The following is a 14146-nucleotide window of genomic DNA, read 5'->3' on the forward strand; positions in this document are numbered from 1 at the left end:
ACTAAAGGAGCCTTCGTTGCTTTACAACTGCAACGGGGGCGCATTTTTTTCTTTTTTAAAGGACCTCGGTATAATCTGTGTTGCACAGATAATTTCGTCAGGAAAACATTATATTCACTCACAGTGATGGAATAGATAGTGGTGGATGCTATTTTTCAGTGATTCACAGCCGACTGGAAGGCTTACAAGGGTAGGCCGCCAATTGTGAAATTCAGATTCGATTCATACTGTGCATAATAAAAGCTCATGGCCAGAGGTGTAACGTGGCAAAGCACCAAGATGCACTTCTCAGCCGTTGTCGAGAAAATCGACAGTTAAAAGAAACCGTTGCGGTGAAATACTCTCTACCATTAATAATTTCCTGCAGCGTCGTGGAGCAGCGGTAAGCGCTCCGGTTCGTAATCCGAAAGTCACCGGATCGAATCTCGCGCTATGCAACTTTTTTGTTTTGTTTTTTGTAATTCAAATGTATACACACACACACACACACACACACACACACACACACACACACACACACATATATATATATATATATATATATATATATATATATATATATATATATATATCCATATATATATATATATCCATCGTCCACCACCAATTGCCTTCTCCGAATTTTGCCGATATGATACGATACGCGAGGTAAGCATCAAACCTGACGAACGATAGAACAATTTTTCAGAATGTGAATCAGGTGTGTTTCCCAACAGATAATTTAAAAAACAATTGTTCTTGTAAAAACGCATCGTTTATCAGATGTGCTCGATGTCGTGCTGTTTTCTGCTTTCCATGTGCCTATGGTAACTATCACTCTGGTTCGTGCGATACTCCAGCTACTTCTGGTCACTAATTGTTAATTATGTGCGAGTGTATACCGAACTTATCAATAAATTGTATCCACATGAATACTATTTGTGATATTGTGTTTTATTTCAAGTTTTATTTTTCTACGACAAACGACTTTCAACAACTCATTATACGCATAATTGTTGCAACTGATTGCCGGGAATTATATATATATATATATATATATATATATATATATATATATATATATATATTTGAATTACAAAAAAAAAAGGTTGCATGGCGCGAGATTCGATCCGGCGACCTTCGGATTACGAACCCGAACACTTACTGCTGCGGCACAACGCTGCAGAAAATTGTTAATCGTAGAGAGTATTTCACCGCAACGGTTTCTTTTAACTGTCGATTTTCTCGACAACGGCTGAGAAGTGCATCTTGGTGCTTTGCCACATTACACCTCTGGCCATGAGCTTTTATTATGCGTAGTATGAATCGAATCTGAATTTCACAATGGCGGCCTCCCCATGTTAGTAGAATTCATGGCATCTTGCAAAATTTGAACATAGGTACACGTGGATATAGAGTGGTGCTGTGCAAAACTGAAGGACGAAAGAAACTTCCGCATGATGTGTAACCGCCGAACAACATATCTCGATGAACTGCTACAGCGTAGAAAAGAAGGCAGTTGAGAGAAATACGCAATGAGACTAACATAAATAGCGTATTTCTTTCAGCTGCCTTCTTTGCTATAGTGTTCTTTCCACGAATGATCCTAGTTTCACTGAAGTGTGTTACTTGGCAGAGCTGTATTTGTCCATAAGTTTTGCACACCGGTGTATACAGAGGGGTCCAAAAAAATGTATCAAATTTTTTAAAAGACCATACCTGCCAAAATAATTGACGGAGTTGTCGTTGGTAGTGTAATAGTTTGTAGTTCCGGCAATCGCCACACAAGCGTTGTATTGCATTGTTTTGTTTTGTCAGATGACAGTCGTCAGATAGTCAGTGTTTTGTTCTGAGTTGCACCTAGTTACTCGAGTAAAGATGGCTGGCGCAAGGCTTACACTCGATGAAAAAAGTCAGTTTTGAAGTCGTATTTTAAGTACGACAACATTAATGAGGTTCAACGGCAATGACGAAATGATTATCAAACAGAGCCACCGACACGTTTAACGATTCGTCGCATTCGAGGCAAATTTGAAGCCGAAGGCTGTGTTAAAGATGTAGACAAACAACAATCTGGACGACCTGTAACAGTAACAAGTCCAGCTAACTCCCGTCGTGTGTTACAACAGCTCACTCGTTCACCACAGAAGTCTGTGAGACAGTGTGCCCGTGAAACTGGAGTGGGTCGCTCAAGTGTTCGGCGAATTTTGAAGACAGCAAAGTGGAAGTGCTACATCGCACGATTGCTACACGCAATGAACGAGGACGACCCAGATCGTAAAATGGAGTACTGCGAGTGGTTTTCTAACATGGTGCGCAACGATGAAGAGTTTGCAGAGATGATGAGGCACAGTTCAAACTCAGTGGTACAGTAAATCACCACAATTGCATATACTGGGCCGCCGAAAATCCGAACGTCCATGTAGACAAAGCCGTGAATTTGTCAGGAGTAAATGTGTGGTGTGGGTTGTCTTACCGGGGATTGATTGGGCCATTCTGCTTTGACGGCAGAGTTACCGGTGAGGTGTACCATCAGAAGCTTCAGACATCCATTTTACCTGCCATCCGAGACTTGTTTGGAGACGGAAGAGTTTACTTTCAACAAGATGGTGCCCTAGCCCACTACCAAAATCGTGTTATGGCGTATCTCGACGAAAATCTACCAGGAAGATGGATAGGCCGTAGAGGTGCTGTGGAGTATCCACCACGTTCGCCAGGCCTAACTCCTCTGGACTTTTACCTGTGGGGAACACTAAAGGACGTCGTTTTTCGACAAAAGCCACGCACATTGGATGAAATTCAAGAATCCATCGTACATTCATGTGCAAATATCCAACTGAACACGTTGCAGTCAGTAGTTCGTGCTGCAGTTCGGCGGCATCGTTTGTGTGTGGATGTTAATGGTGACCATTTCGAACACCTACAGTGATAACTTTAAGTTGGAATTTAAGCTACACTTTCACCAAAAGTGAGACAACTCCGTCAATTAGTTTGCAACTTATGGACTTTTAAACAGTGGATACATTTTTTTGGACCCCTCTGTATTGTCCACCATCACCTTATATGCTACACATAAACAGGATAATTTGCGTACGTCTGTTGCTCGATGCCGTTCGAGTAATATTTTGGAGCAAGTCCGATTTTTATCTACCAATGCAGTTTTTCCTTTGCACTGCTGTTTGGACCGGCGCAAATGTCCCAACAACCTGTATCGTGTTCTGGTAATACAGTTCCGTAGACTTCTTCCATTTTCTACTCTGTCTGCCCACATAACCTTGAATATCCTGCAATTGTCTCACATTAAAAAGTTTCCAGATCATATATGGCCCTAATTCAGAAACTGCACACACATTACTATTCAGTAATTTGAGATTCTCACACTGACATCCCAGAGTACCCACTCCCTTATGGGATAACGTATTGACGACAGGAACGCGTCTGAAATGAACAGCTCCAACTAGTCAGTGAACACAAAACAGATAAAATTTTGTTTCTGGAGTACACTGAGCACCTCAGTGGGTGTAATATTATTTCCCTTGTTTTTTACCATTTTAATTTCTTTAGGTGATTTGCCCTCACGTGTTGACCGATATCCATTAGCAGTAGCTACCCCTCTGATCAATTCTATTTCTGCGTACCGATTTCCACCATTCTACAAGATCTAGTTTGCATTTTGTATGACTAAGAAGCTGATGTATGTAATTTGAGGTACCATAAGCGATACCTCTACCTGTAACCTAAATTATCCTAAGGACAAACACACACACCCATGCCCGAGGGAGGACTCGAACCTCCGCCGGGACCAGCCGCACAGTCCATGACTGCAGCGCCTTAGACCGCTCGGCTAATCCCGCGCTCGGAGCTGAGTCGAAGCACAGTCTGTACAGAGTGCCCTATGTGGAAACTGGCGGTAAACAACGTAATGTCAATGCGGAGTACCTACCCGGATAGCCGTGCACGTTAAAGCGCCGCGTCCGGGCCGGGGAGGCGCACCGGTCCCGGAGAGAGTGCGCCCGGCAGATTAACGACGAAGGTCGGTGTGCCGGCCAGTCTGAATGTGGTTTTAACGCCGTTTTCCACATTCCTCTAGGTGAATACCGGGCGTCAGTTACACGATTCGCAAACATTTAGAAAACTTTCGCTCACTTTCACACGAATAACAGTACGCGCACACATTTATGGGTTCAGGTATTTCGTCCCAGGGGAGAAAGGGGGGTGGGGAGACCGGGTTGGCGACAGAAAGGTCATCTGGCCACTCCTTAAATGAACCGTGCCAAATTCCTCACTAACCGTGCTGACCCTGCGTCGATGCGGAACAAAGACACACGAAGAAGAAGAAGAAGAAGAATGTCAGTCGAGAGTAGTATCTACAGCAGGTACGCACGTGTGAGTAGAGCGGTTGCTGCAGCTTGTGTCTCCGTCGAGGCTCGGTACGGCACTGACCGCTGTTCACCAGCCGCTGTCCAGTAGTCACTTCTCTCTCCGCTTCATCACCGTGACTAGCTGAAACTAGTACGCTACACCTGACGTTCGGCTCAAATTGGTCTGTTTGGTGCGATGACGGAGTGATCAATAATCGCGCTTGTGTCGTCACCGCGCAGGCGAACCCCCCCCCTTCCCCCCCCCCCCCCCCCCCCCCCGGTGCCTGCCGTGACGTGATCGATTTACCTGCTTCATTTGACCCACCCGTCTGTGTTTAACCAGCCTCATAGGCCGCAAGTAAAATGACGCTACACGAGATCAACAGGTGCTCCACAGCAATGGACCAGTTGTTTCGTACAGCTAAACTGAAAATTGCGGGCAAGCGGATCGTCACTTACTCTCTGTGTGCTTCTAAAGGCAGCGGGTCACGAACTGCACGCTTGGCAAGTTCGCTCGTGCAAGCCTCGTATAAAAGCGCACACAGATCTCCCGTCGCTTCCACCCAGAAAAAGCATAGATGACAAATCATAAGCTTGTAGTTAGAGTACGTGGAGTTCGGACGACCACGATGTGCTCGTTTTGGCCGGCTTTGTAGATTGTAACGAAGAAAAAAAAAACAGTTATGAGAAGACGTAGTTTGTACTGCAAGGACTGGTTAATGGGACCAAGAACCTATTCTCACATTATCTTACTCTGTGAACGAAGACACTGCAAGCTCACTGTTATACACGCCTACGTGGACCCGAAACTGCAGGGATAACCGAAAAACACAGATAATTCAAAATACACATGTTTTACCGCAACTTCTATTTACTGTCTTTACTAAATGTGCCGGATGTTCCATCTGAAAGCCCACCGCTTTCTTACGCGTTACTTGCCAGAAATGTGTGCGAAAGAATCAATGAGGAAAGATCTCTTTGTTTCCTGTTAATAGAAAACTAGGTTGAACATTTCTCATACAGTTGTTTAGAAACCGAGCGAGGTGGCGCAGTGGCTAGCACACTGGACTCCCATTCGGGAGGACGACGGGTCAATCCCGCGTCCGGCCATCCTGATTTAGGTTTTCCGTGATTTCCCTAAATCGCTCCAGGCAAATGCCGGGATATTTCCTTTGAAAGGACACGGCCGACTTCCTTCCCTGTCCTTCCCTAATCCGATAACACCGATGACCTCGCTATCTGGTCTCCTCCCCCAAACAACCCAATCTCCAACTTGCCAGAAACTGACAACTTACTTGTAAATCTACAATTAAGCTGATAGTATTTCGTATAATTTACTTTCAGTTCAACTTCGGGAAATTTTTTTGTTTCTATTTTTCATCCATGCGTTTTACTGACAACCGCTCTCATTTTCCGGAGACTCGATACGTCGATATACACAGATTAATGGATACTTTAATGATACATCAACGCATTTTTTTGCCTCGGCGTCCGTGACAAAGTGTTCCTGATCGCCTCGGCTTCGCTCTCTCCCTCTGTCGCACATACTGTGCTCACTACGTCACGTAGCGGCTAAAATCCCTGTTTATACTTGGGGTGTCACCGCCAGACACCACACTTGCTAGGTGTGGTAGCTTTAAATCGGCCGCGGTCCATTAGTACATGTCGGACCCGCGTGTCGCCACTGTCAGTGATCGCAGACCGAGCGCCACCACACGGCAGGTCTCGAGAGACTTACTAGCACTCGCCCCAGTTGTACGGACGACTTAGCTAGCGATGCACACTGACGAAGCCTCGCTCATTTGCAGAGCAGATAGTTAGAATAGCCTTCAGCTAAGTCAATGGCTACGACCTAGCAAGGCGCCGTAGCAATTGATAGTTATCGTATGAAGCATGTCTCATCAAGAACGATGTATACAAATGATGGATTAAAGTTAAGTATTCCAGAAGCTACGTACTTTTCTTTATAGCATTCATTACGTATCCTGTTTCAGACCTCACGCCAGCCTGCGTGAGTTTAAGCGCGTGCCTTTCGGTTACCCGTCACTGTGTACTGGCTTTCTTGTCAGTCCACAACAATACTCATCTCTGTTTAACAACTGAAATATGTTTTCGTCACCTATATCTTCACAACCAAGAATCTCTAATCTAAATGAAAATATTTGTTCTAATAACATCAGATTACTTCACGGTTTGTTCTTTATTTCTTCCAAAATCGCCGAACTCTACGCAGATAATCCATTCGTCGCATAATCTGCAGCGACATAATAGGAAGCTTGCCGTGTATCGTTATGATCGGTACAATTATTTTGGGAACAATGGAACAAATGCACGTCAAACAGGCCTCCTGCCACACGCAACATCACTGATTAAAAATAAGGATACAATCCTGAGAGCCTTAGCAGAACAACGATTTCTCTCAAGATGAAGAGGCTGCGGAACCTCTGTTGAACGTATCCGTATACCCCTGTAACATGCGATTGTTGGCTTCGGTACCTCATTCCTACCTCTCCCAGGATAGTTTATTTTATGCATAGCCCAATCGTCGGCCGGAGTGGCCGTACGGTTCTAGGCGCTACCGTCTGGAACCGAGCGACCGCTACGGTCGCAGGTTCGAATCCTGCCTCGGGCATGGATGTGTGTGATGTCCTTAGGTTAGTTAGGTGTAATTAGTTCTAAGTTCTAGGTGACTGATGACCTCAGAAGTTAAGTCGCATAGTGCTCAGAGCCATTTGAACCATTTGAACCATAGCCCAATCTATCATTTATTCGCTTCCATAGTTGCTTCTGAGAGAGTTCATCTTTTTTTAGTAACGATGTGCGTTTCTGTCGACAATACTGGACGTATCCTCATATAGCAATTAGGTAGAAACAAGTTATGTACCAATGAACATAGGCTAACATAATCGTTTTGGTGGTCGAGAAGTTATGGTTCAAATGGCTCTGAGCACTATGGGACTTAACATCTGTGGTCATCAGTCCCCTAGAACTTAGAACTACTGAAACTTAACTAACCTAAGGACATCACACACATCCATGCCCGAGGCAGGATGCGAACCCGCGACCGTAGCAGTCGGGCGGTTCCGAACTGAGCGCCTAGAACCACGAGACCACCGCGGCCGGCGGAGAAGTTATGGTATGGGGATGCGTAACGTGGAATTGGCGTACTGACTACGAAATCGTTGAAGAGTGTACAATTAGCAGCCAACGAGATTGTGATTCTGAAGTCCTTCCTCATTTCAGGGGTACATTCGGTTCTTGCTTCATTTTAACAGGTGATAAGGTGCTGCCGGCCGTGGTGGCCGAGCGGTTCTAGGCGCTTCAGCCAGGAACCGCTCGACTGCTACGGTGGCAGGTTCGAATCCTGCCTCGGGCATGGATATGTATGATGTCCTTAGGTTAGTTAGGTTTAAGTAGTTCTAAGTTCTTGGGGACTGATGACCTCAGATGTTAAGTCCCATGGTGCTCAGAGCCATTTGATAAGGCGCTCCACTCGCCTAACTTAAATCCTTTCGGGCATATGTGGGATGTGTGGGGGAGACGTAACGCAGAGCATCCACATGCACCAACGACCATCAGCAGTTGTTAAGTGCTGAGGTGGAGGAAGGAACGCTATACCACAAGAACTCCTTACCAACAGTCGCAGAGCACGTACTGCTGTTCATCGTGATGAAACAGAGTATTAACGACCATGCCCCGCCGTTTAGAATGTGCAGGGGACCACCATGAACCGCCGTGGCTTCAACGCACTTATTATCTTTGGATAAAAGTGTCATTTCTGTTTGTCTCATTCGGTATTTCTTTCAGTTACCTTCTGCACTATACTGCATCGGCTCTCTCTACGTATGCTCCAAGTTTTATAGAGCTATGTTACTTGGCTGCGATACGTCATGCGAAAGTTAGTCTCGTCCAAGTTGTGCTGACTAGTGTATATGACGTATGCAGCACGTCTCTTTAACATCCTATCAACCATAAAAGGCCCCACCCCACCTGCCTCGGTCAGGGCTCCCTTCCGCTGTACTCCTCTCCCCCCACATCCTAAGTCATGTCCGGAACGGCATCCCTCTTCACTCTCCCGAATTCCTCCTCTAAACATTCGCCCACACAAACACCCTCTTAGGCACTAACACCAATTGCTACATTCCCGCGATATCCCTCCTCCTAGCACTCTAGGCCCGCTCATCTATATATCTGTTTCAGTCAGTCGACACATCGGCTTTTTATTTTTTGAAATTATGTATATGTTTTTATCTTTTGTGAAACATTCGATCTTTTAATTAATCACCAAATACGTCCTTTATATTTTAAATCATGCAACTGAATCTATGTCTTTTCAGTACGTCGAACATTCATTTTGTGACCAGCCATGAACTGACATGTGATTACATTTTCACGCAATTTGGATGCATAGATCCTGATAAATCAGTACACAGAACAACCACCTCTGGCCGTAATAACGGCCATGATACTCCTGGGCATTGAGTCAAACAGAGCTTGGATGGCGTGTACAGGTACAGCTGCCCATGCAGCTTCAACACGATACCACAGTTCATCAACAGCAGTGACTGGCGTATTGTGACGAGCCAGTTGCTCGGCCACCATTGACCAGACGTTTTCAATTGGTGAGAGATCTGGAGAATGTGCTGGCCAGGGCAGCAGTAGAACATTTTCTGTATCGAATAAGGCCCGTACAGGACCTGCAACATGTGGTCGTGCATTATCCTGCTGAAATGTAGGGTTTCACAGGGATCGAATGAAGGGTAGAGCCACGGGTCGTAACACATCTGAAATGTCCACTGTTCAAAGTGGAGACAATGCGAACAAGAGGTGACCGAGACGTGTAACAAATGGCACCCCGTACCATCACGCCGGGTGATACGCCAGTATGGCGATGACGAATACACGCTTCCAATGTGCGTTCACAGCGTTGTCGCCAAACACGGATGCGACCATCATGATGCTATAAACAGAACCTGTATTCATCCGAAAAAATGACGTTTTGCCATTCGTGCACCCAGGTTCGTCGTTGAGTACACCATCGCAGGCGCTCCTGTCTGTGATGCAGCGTCAAGGTAACCGCAGCCATGGTCTCCGAGCTGGTAGTCCATGCCGCTGCAAACTTCGTCGAACTGTTCGTGCAGATGGTTGTTGTCTTGCAAACTTCCCCATCTGTTGACTCAGGGATCGAGACGTGGCTGCACGATCCGTTACAGCCATGCGGGTAAGATGCCTGTCGTCTCGACTGCTAGTGATACGAGGCCGTTGGGATCCAGCACGGCGTTCCGTATTACCCTCCTGAACCCACCGATTCCATATTCTGCTAACAGTCATTGTATCTCGACCAACGCGAGCAGCAATGTCGCGATACGATAAACCGCAATCGCGATAGGTTACATTCCGACCTTTATTACAGTCAGAAACGTGTTGTTACCCATTTCTTCTCCTTACACGAGGCATCGCAACAGCGTTTCACCAGGCAATGCCGGTCAACTGCTGCTTGTGTATGAGAAATCGGTTGGAAACTTTCCTCATGTCGCCGGCCGAAGTGGCCGTGCGGTTAAAGGCGCTGCAGTCTGGAACCGCAAGACCGCTACGGTCGCAGGTTCGAATCCTGCCTCGGGCATGGATGTTTGTGATGTCCTTAGGTTAGTTAGGTTAAACTAGTTCTAAGTCCTAGGGGACTAATGACCTCAGAAGTTGAGTCCCATAGTGCTCAGAGCCATTTGAACCATTTTCCTCATGTCAGCACGTTGTAGGTGTCGCCACCGACGCCAACCTTGTGTGAATGCTCTGAAAAACTAATAATTTGCGTATCACAGCATCTTTTTCCTGTCAGTTAAGTTTCGCGTATGTAGCACATCATCTTCGTGGTGTAGGAATTTTAATGGCCTGTAGTGTATTTTTAATCATGTACATAACTAATGGTGTTATGGTAATTCACCTCCGTAGACGAAAGAGTAATTGGTTCGAATCCTGGTGTTGGAAAATATTTTTATCGCCTTAGTTTCATTGGCTGGAGTAATAAGCACACAGCAAGGGCTGTCAAACCTCTGGCTGAAACTGAAACAAGTGATAGTGGGTCCACTAACGATTACATTGACATAGGGAATCAGTGGTCAGAAGTGTTATGGACATCAGCATATGGACATAATAACAACGTATCTCATAGTAATTGTTAAAACGGACGACCGCCTGTCTCAACTACTCGGTGTTCCTGCTAGATGTAATGCCACAGTTCTTGGAGAATGTCCCCTTGTTGCCACCGAAAGCTTGTGGTTTCCTCGCGACGGTGCAGCAGCCCACTTCAATGTAAGTGTCTGGGAGCACCTGAATAACACGTACTCTCATTGTTGGATTGGAAGGGGGCACGCTGTCCCATGGTCAGTGCCATCACCGGATCTCACTGCTCTGCCGTTACATCAAGAGGTTGGTGTATGAAACTCCTGTACAAACAGATGAAGATCAGCTTACTAGTGTCCAAGCTGCCTATCTTCCGATACGACAGACGCCAGGGATCTCTGTGAGAGTGTGACAGTATTTCATGCGCCGTTTCTACGCATGTGTTGAGACTGGCGGTCGTTCCTTTAAAAAATTACTGTGAGTTTCGTGTTGTTATGCAGTGTACGATGTGGATGTCTATGCCGCAGTAAACATGCATTTCCGACCACTCATTCCGTATCTCAATGTAATCGTTTGAGGACCCACTGTCACACATTTCAATTTGATACAAAAGGTTTGAGAAGCTCTAAATACCATGGAGTGCCTTATATGGCACTGTCGTTTGTTTACACATTTATTTCCTGAGTCTGGAAGAAAAATCAGCAATTATCGGGACTTCCAGCGAATTCAGACATGCTGTAGCGGAACTTATCGCTTTCGGAACTGGCTATCCAAATCTTTTACAAGAAAAACGAGTATATGGACTCACTCTGACGACGATGTGTGGCAACATCACAAAGGTTAAACACTTAACTATATACATATATGAAGACAGTAACTGTTCTCGAAATAACTGATAACTGTTGTTGACCGTGCAGCTTTTCCCTGGAATAAATGATGACTGACTGAAACCCTTAGCTGCCGGCACTTAAGTACTTAGGTAAAGTTATCGGAAATGCTGTCCGTGACAGCATATCCAATAAAATTCCGTTACAAAAATTGCATAAAGCCTACACAAACAAATGGAATCCCAGTAACTGGAAATTTCGTTCCACCCAAACTAAACTTCGCTACTAACTGGTGTCTGTCTCGCACAAGCTCTCTACACAGTTCAGAAACCGTAATTATACATCAGTACTAATTATAGCGAGGAAATGATATGACGGGTGGCGAGCAAAATATTTGGACCTATATTCTAACACGGTATTCGGTTGAGAAAACTATAAAAAAATACTGCGTCGACTGACCGAAAAATTTAACTCCATAGCATGGAAAACACCTGTGAAATTTTAGAGACAAGTACAGGGTGATTCAAAAAGAATACCACAACTGTAGGAATTTAAAACTCTGCAACGACAAAAGGCAGAGCTAAGCACTATCTGTCGGCGAATTAAGGGAGCTATAAAGTTTCATTTAGTTGTACATTTGTTCGCTTGAGGCGCTGTTGACTAGGCGTCAGCGTCAGTTGATGCTAAGATGGCGACCGCTCAACAGAAAGCTTTTTGTGTTATTGAGTACGGCAGAAGTGAATCGGCGACAGTTGTTCAGCGTGCATTTCGAACGAAGTATGGTGTTAAACCTCCTGACAGGTGGTGTATTAAACGTTGGTATAAACAGTTTACAGAGAATGGGTGTTTGTGCAAAGGGAAAAGTTCTGGACGGCCGAGAACGAGTGATGAAAATGTAGCACGCATCCAGCAAGCATTTGTTAGCAGCCCAGGAAAATCGACTCGCAGAGCTAGCAGAGAGCTGTAAATTCCACAATCAACTGTATGGAGAGTCCTACGAAAAAGGTTAGTTATGAAACCTTATCGTCTGAAATTGGTTCAAGCACTGTCTGCAGCTGATAAGATTAAAAGAATCGATTTCTGTGATTTTATCCTTGCTCAAATGGAAACAGATGAATCTTTCGTTTCAAAGATTGTGTTTAGTGATGAAGCAACTTTCCACACTAACGGGAAAGTCAACCGTCACAATGTCTGTATATGGGGCACTGAGAATCCGCGGGAAACAACTCAGTATGAACGTGACTCGCCTAAGGTGAACGTTTTCTGTGCCATTTCAGCCAATAAAGTTTTTGGTCCCTTTTTCTTCGAAGGTGCTACTGTAACTGGACTACAGTATCTGGAGATGTTAGAGAATTGGCTGTTCCCTCAGCTCGAACAAGAAGCACAACAATTCATATTTCAGCAGGATGGAGCGCCACCACATTGGCACTTATCTGTCTGTAACTACCTGAACGTCAACTACCCGAGGCGATGGATCGGCCGCCAGGCAGCCCGTGACAGTACACTTCATCACTGGCCTCCAAGAATCCCTGATCTTACCCCCTGCGATTTTTTCTTATGGGGGTCTGTTAAGGATATAGTGTCTCGGCCACCTCTCCCAGCCACCATTGATGATTTGAAACGAGAAATAACAGCAGCTATCCAAACTGTTACGCCTGATATGCTACAGAGAGTGTGGAACGAGTTGGAGTATCGGGTTGATATTGCTCGTGTGTCCGGAGGGGGCCATATTGAACATCTCTGAACTTGTTTTTGAGTGAAAAAAAACCTTTTTAAATACTCTTTGTAATGATGTATAACAGAAGGTTATATTATGTTTCTTTCATTAAATACACATTTTTAAAGTTGTGGTATTCTTTTTGAATCACCCTGTAGTACGAACAGATAACTCACCATCAAGAAAGTACTCTGCATCATAAACGGGACGTGAAATATTAATGTACAACAGATAACCCATTGGCGTCTACGATGGCTACATACCGGCGGAAGATCGACTCCCATGAATTCACTTCCAGCTTCTACAACACAAAGAAATTTGTCGTGAACTACAGACTAAAGGTCACTTAAGTTGCAGCTATCGCATTTAATTTATTTCTTAACACTACATGTTGTCAAGAAAGACGTCGTGTGTTGTGCAATACTCGAGGCCATTTGCACTCAGGTGCGAGATCCACGCCTTCCCTCATACCTGAACCGTGGCTGCTAATTGGACAGACACCGACCGGCTGAGACGTCACCACTGCGCGACACGCGGAGTGCACGTGTCAAAGTTACCAACAGGCTCTTCGGATGCTGACGTGCTGCCTTCCTACGTGTTGAAAAATGATGACAAAGCCTTGTGACGTACACATGCTGACGTTTTCATAGTGTACCGTAACAACAGGTCCTCTACTTTGGTTACGCAGTTGAGTGACTTCACATTCCTTCTTGCAATTTTTTTAATACTGTTGTAAAGCGGGAAGTGAATCTAAAAATTACATACAGCGACGATCAGAGGTGTACAGCTTATGACAAAGCGAGCGACTCGGCTACATCCCCACATTAGGAATTAATGATTTCAGCGAAACTTGGTACACATAGACGTTATTGTCATCATGGGGGTAAGAACCATCTACTTATCATAGTTCGGAAGTTATCTTGCCACAAACATAGATTTGTGTGAAAAACTACCGAATTGTGTACGACGTTTAAATTTATTACATCTTCGCAAAATAGTTCGTGGGCAGTACCCACACATGCCGGTGAATGTAGCAGTACAAGTACACTACTGGCCATTAAAATTGCTACACCAAGAAGAAATGCAGATGATAAACGGGTATTCATTGGACGAATATATTATACTAGAACTGACATGTGGTC

General features: G+C 45.0%; 1 protein-coding gene across 2 annotated transcripts in view; it reads right to left on the reverse strand.

Moving 5' to 3' along the window:
- The window catches only part of LOC126251995 (UDP-glucosyltransferase 2-like), an 82241-nt gene that overhangs the window by 44772 nt on the left and 23323 nt on the right, over window positions 1-14146 (reverse strand). The window contains exon 1 of one of the 2 annotated variants that reach the window (XM_049952777.1): window positions 4364-4454. The exons of the other annotated variant lie outside the window; for it this stretch is intronic. The gene's annotated coding sequence lies outside the window, so the exon portion shown is untranslated. Of the gene's footprint in view, window positions 1-4363; window positions 4455-14146 lie in introns of those variants that run through there. 2 annotated transcript variants of the gene reach the window in all.

Source organism: Schistocerca nitens, chromosome 4 (assembly GCF_023898315.1).
Source record: "Schistocerca nitens isolate TAMUIC-IGC-003100 chromosome 4, iqSchNite1.1, whole genome shotgun sequence".
NCBI classification, from domain to species: domain Eukaryota; kingdom Metazoa; phylum Arthropoda; class Insecta; order Orthoptera; family Acrididae; genus Schistocerca; species Schistocerca nitens.